Source organism: Ostrinia nubilalis, chromosome 16 (assembly GCF_963855985.1).
Source record: "Ostrinia nubilalis chromosome 16, ilOstNubi1.1, whole genome shotgun sequence".
NCBI classification, from domain to species: Eukaryota; Metazoa; Arthropoda; class Insecta; order Lepidoptera; family Crambidae; genus Ostrinia; species Ostrinia nubilalis.
In genome coordinates this window covers 5618807-5624954 of record NC_087103.1, presented here as the reverse complement: position 1 = coordinate 5624954, position 6148 = coordinate 5618807, and positions in this window count along the sequence as shown.

The following is a 6148-nucleotide window of genomic DNA, read 5'->3' as shown; positions in this document are numbered from 1 at the left end:
CGTACAACAAAGTCGTGATGCAGCTAAACGTGAGTAACTTTTTTATTATAACGGTAAAAGCAGATATATTTTTCTGAACACAATTTTATGTTTTGATTTATTTAACGGGAGTTGAAGTTTTCTTACTGTTACATTTGATAAGTTTTGAATTGAGGCCATACTTACCTTTACGGTTCCTTATTTGTTATAAAAGTTGTTGTTTATTATTTCATGATTTTCTTCCTTTTTATTTATTTTTAATTTATTTCAATAATTTCGGTATTTTATTTAAGTTTAAACATTATTTATTTTATTGTATTTAAATTAAGTTTTTTACGGTTTACAAGGATACTTTTATCTGCTTCTACTGTCAATTTGTATGATATTTTTTATTGTTTATGTATTTTAACGGTCTAGGGTTTAGGAAAATGGAGAATTAATAATTTTGCATCAATCGCGTAAAGTTTAATTTGTTTACGGTTCTACGTGTTGACCTATAATTTGACATGGGTCACCTGTTGCCGATATTTATTAGGAAATGAACATTATCTGCGAATCAAGACCGATTCTCATCGCTCACCTCCGTGTACAAATTGGGTAAGTACCATAATAATACCTAATACGTTGATCTTTTATAACAATCACCACACTGAAATTCTTCGTTGCGTTGAGGTAGTATCAGAATCTTTTATTTGTACAAAAGGGTCCCAAAACCTGTGAATATTTAAGTACTTCATAATCCAACATGAAAAAATAGTTTATTTTATTCGCATGGAACTCAACAGTTTACTATAGTTACTTATATAAAGCAGGCATTATGTATAAAATAGGTCTACGTCTTCGTTGTTGAGATCTTTCGATCAGCAAACCCAACTCCCTTCTTATACAAAAATGTATAATTACGTTACTTACTCATCGATTTAAAAAAGAGTAACTGGAACTAACAAAACTTCAGCAATCACTACTGACGGTACAAATTCGTTAATGCCGATTCATCGAAAACTCTCCAATCGAACGAACAACACAATCGCATATAGTTACACGCCTGCCCCGCTGGGCGGCGTAAGTGCAAAATGCGAAAGTGCTGTAAGTGGTCTGCTGACCCCTTAATGTGTCGACCTTGGCTGGCGAGGCATAGAGAGAATTATTCCTTTGTGCATAGTCTACTGCCAAATAAAAAGAAGATATGGTTAATGCACGTACGCGTGTAGTCTTAATCCCCATAGGTAAGATGCGTATCTATAATAGCTTGTCCTAAAAACGTCTCTAGTTTTTCGTACATTTAGAACAAAAAGCAAAAGATAAATATAAGACAAATTAAATGGAAATGGAGATTAATTCCTAACTTATAAGGGCGATTCCTTCGTTTGTGTATTTGAGTTCGTTTCCGTCGTTCAGGTAGGTATTTTCGGTAATGAATGAAATATTTGAAAGCTTCTTTCAAACACCGCTCGTTTTTCTACACAATAATATTGTTATCATTCAATGTGCTGCAAGTATTTTCATAAAAATATCACAAAAATATTACTCTACTTTAAAAAAAATACACGTGCTGGAAATCTTACATACCATATTTACAAATACGCAAACCGGTTGATGTTATCTATGGATAGCTATAAAAAGACTACATTGTGACACCCCGCAGTCTAAAGACTTTGTCGGCCGATAGTTTGCTGTTGATCAGTATGAACTTGTAGAAGTGCGGACATGACTACACCGATTCGGTATCCGCCGATTCCTCATACAAATAAAAAACCGACCCAACTATCGTCCAATAAAAAGTCGGGGTGTCTCAGACCACAGACTTTTTGTAATTAAGGTGGAAGAGCGAGGTACTCCCAACACAAGTATCGATTACTTTCTGGGAGGCCCCAGCAACTTTATTGTAAAAGATTTACTGAATTTTTTTTTGTCGGTTGATAGTTGGGTTGGGCTGTTATTCAGTAAGGACAGGTTAATAAAAGTGCGCACATTGGTATCGGCCGATTCTTCATACAAATTAGAATCGGGCCCAACTATCGGCCAACTAAAAGTCGGTGGTCTGCGCCTAAGCTTAAAGTGCGCACATTACATCGGCCGATTCTTCATACAAATTAGAATCGGGCCCAACTACCGGCGACTAAATCTTTAGTCTGCTGGGTGTTAAGATGTATCGAACCAGTTCCATCTGAATTGGTCACCAATTAATAGTTTGACGTAAAGGATACATTCGAGATAGACGTCCAATTCTCGCTATAATTAGACTAAACTTCGTCGCCTGAAAGGCTTCAACAAAGTGGTTGTTATTTGCACTCAATTTGTAGTTAAATAAGATTAACTATAGTTTCAAAGTGTCTTTTTAACTAGTTGCATCGACATTGAATAAATAGTTTTGCATTATCCAGGTATTTGAAGGTTGAATTAGGCTGCTTTTATAAGTAAACTTTTTCTCTTAGGTTTATTTAGTAGGTATTGGAAAAACTTGCTTCTATTAAAACTTAAACCTCTCAGATTGTAATAAAAGCCTTATTTATGCCCGTTTTCACCATCAATCCCTAGGTTTTAAGTGACCCCTATGCAAACAAAATTCATATTAAGTGTTACAATAGGGGTCACTTAAAAATTAGGGATTGATAGTGAAAACGGGCATTAAACTTCTCACCCGGAGAAACATATTATAACCTTGTATTAAAATAGAATTTAGTCAGGTTTAGTTTAGTTTATATTTACTGGAAGCTCAACATCCAGTAGTGGTTTTAACTACCACTTAGGGGTACGATTTCACGCCACTATAAATCTATTTAATAAGAGCACATCGTACGGACTTAATTGGTTGGACGATCATAAATGGCGGACGCGCGACAGAGATATAGATTTGTATGTTTGTAGTGTGTTTTTTTACAGACGCTTTTATGGTGTAACGAAACATTTTTACTTAGAGATCTTTCTTAGAAAAGTGTAACGATTGAAGTATAAATCTTTTTTTCATAAATGGTGTCTAAGCGGAACTTATTTAAAACTGTCTTAGGAAAACAAACGTTGTGTTATTAAGAAGTTTCATGTTACATAAACATTAAGCTGAAAAGTAACAAAAATTAAAACTATTTTTTTTCTGTATTTAGGCTTTTTCCTCTTCACATAAAATGTTTTCTCTCGTAGGTATTATACCCAATTTACTTAATTGTGTACTGCCTAATTTAACTTGAGTGTTCTTAAACAAATCAAGTTTCAAACAAGCCCAATTCTTATGTAAACTTGTCTTAATAACTTTGCTTGTTAAAATATGTAATTCTACATATTTAATTTTTTTTTTAATTTAAACATTTTGAAGTTCAGAGAGTGCGCGGCGCGTTGCTCTCTCCTACGTGATTTCGAATTTTAATTGTTAAAATATTTTATTTTTTATATTTCTTACTATACTGTTACAATACGTGGTCGCTTACTATGGGCCTCATAAGAAGGCTCAAGGTCACCCAAAGGGCGATGGAGCGGGCCATGCTTGGAGTTTCCCTGCGTGATCGAATCAGAAATGAGGAGATCCGCAGGAGAACCAAAGTGACCGACATAGCTCGCAGAATTGCTAAAACCAAGTGGCAGTGGGCGGGGCACATAGCTCGTAGAGACGATGGCCGTTGGGGCAGAAAAGTTCTCGAGTGGCGACCACGGGCTGGAAGACGTAGCGTGGGCAGGCCTCCTACTAGGTGGACCGACGATCTCGTAAAGGTCGCGGGAAGAGCCTGGATGCGGGCAGCGCAGGACCGTGCATTGTGGAAAACCTTGGAGGAGGCCTTTGTCCAGCAGTGGACGTCATTTGGCTGAAACGACGACTATACTGTTATCAATGTGGGTGGTAAATGTTGTTATGTAATCTTGCTTGGTTATAATTTGTTGGAAATTGAATATTTCAATCGTTGGCTACTTTCTTTAATTTTTTATACGTGGACAAAATGATACAAAGTATTTTTACCCGTAAAGAACACGAAATATCATAAAATATTCAACTTCAATTATAGACGTCCACGTCTCCTTTAATATTATCTTTGAAATAGCAAAATTCAGGAAGTAAATACGATTTTCTAAAAGAAATTACTAGTAATAGGTATAGGTACATTGCAGGCCGATACAGACATATCCCTCAATAATGGCCAGACTCTACTAATAAATGGGTAAACTGCTTAATTGGTCTTTATGTCTTATAGATTAGTGTCCCCCCTCGTTCGTCTGTCGGGAAGAGACAATATTTAGGGAGGAGACAATTACTTATAAGCTTAGAAACACGTTTTCGAGATAGTTTCAATCTTTTAAAACTTTTTTAACTGTTAGTTATTTTAAAAGCTTTGACTTCTTTGACTACTTACTGTATTATTTGGCTTCAATTACTTAGCAGAAAGCTCAAACTTTTTATGCTCTTTATAGTAAAGGAGACAAATTAGATTTATGTAAATATAAAAACTTTTTCTTCATTAGAAGAAAATGTAGTTTACCATAGTCATACTATTTTTGAAGTTTTGATTACCTTGGTCTGAGGTTCATATTTGAATTTTCTCTTGTAGGTACACCTGATATAAATTATTCAACTTCGCAACTCTCTTTATTTTAATTATAAACTTACAGACATCGTCCTGTATTTAAATAATATGCTCACAGAAATCCATATTTCATAGGAAAAGTCACGTTCAGTTTTCCCGAATGTCAAATGTTTCCGGGAATCTTTTCAAATCTTTCTCTTCATGAGAACCTCCCTCGTACTTCTAGAAATATAAAAAAAATGAATTGGTTTAGCCGTTTCATATTTTGTCCCTAGCAACACATTTTCCGATTTTTATTTATAAATTAAAAAATAATTTATTTATAATATTACAAATACCATGCCATAAAGTAATTACACCAAAAATAAGTAGGTGTATTCGATCTCCCGTCATCGCGGCAAATTGCTTCATGTAAATCTTATAAACAGAATATAATTTGCGGCTTAATCTTCACCATAACGAGAAACGCAAAGTGGCTGAATTCTGAAATAGCAGCCTATCAAAGACTACACTTTGACTGAGGTTCCGTCTTGTAGATTTAGTCTTACTCGTAATAATTTCAACTTTATTTATATCACGTCAAAATACACATTTATTCAAACCTTACAAACAACAGCTTCACCGCCCTAAGACCGATACATTTTCGTCAATTTATCATAAGTATCGTAGGGACTCAATTGGGCCCTCTTGTAATTTCGCAAACAACAATATTCCGCCTTTGTTGGTTCTGTTAAAAGCGTAACAATACTCGTTTATTCCTTGGTAACCGTACTCTGAAACGTGTAATTTCCATCTGTGATATAAAATAAATAAGCGTTGTTTTTTTTTCTTATTAAATACCCGCTGGTATCCCGCTGTCTGGTCGCTAAGTAGCCTGTGGAGTCCTGCGAGCGCCTTTGAACCCGATCACCTCATTAGTTCAGTTGAGTTGCTCTATCCACGCACACACTGAGCTACGCATTCTCTTCTCAGTACGTTTACGGCCTTCGTACAGTGAACACCCCTCAACTGGGTGATTGAACTTAGAAAAATTCGAAATTCAAACTTTTTTCGATCAGTCGAAAACATTGCGCAAGCGATGGCGGCGGAAACGCGCGAGGACGCGATAGCGGCATCCTGCGGGCGACCGTGGCCCTATTGATTGCGACGCGAGCGCACCTATCAGCCATTTGTATGCAAATTTCTTTCGCCGCAGGTGTTAACTGCTAACTTTCAGTAATCGTCTGGATCCGGTGGTGTTATGTTGTGGAAGTAATGTTCAAAATGGTGCGAAGTAGAAAAGTGCAGGCGGCGAGCGAGGCGGACGTTCGTCGCGACCAAAACTTTCAGAGCCGGTCGAATGCGAGCGGGTCGCGTTTGAGAGTCCGCCGCGGTTCGAGCTTGACCGATTTGGACAAGTTGAGATGTGGTGGTGGGTCGAGCGGTGGTGGTTCTATAGGCGATTTGATGAACATGTTTAGTGGTAGTGCTAACTCGGTGGGTAGTGATACGTTGATCGCTCGGACAGTGCCGTTGGAGACTGTGCGCCGGACTATGCCGCCCGTGCCGAGTCCGCCCGCCCACCCGCTGCCCTCTCCGCTCATCCACGTGTCCCGCCCCGTCGGGCCCTTGACGATGGCTCAAAGGACTCTTAGATTTAGTAGACTGCTCAAGTATCAACC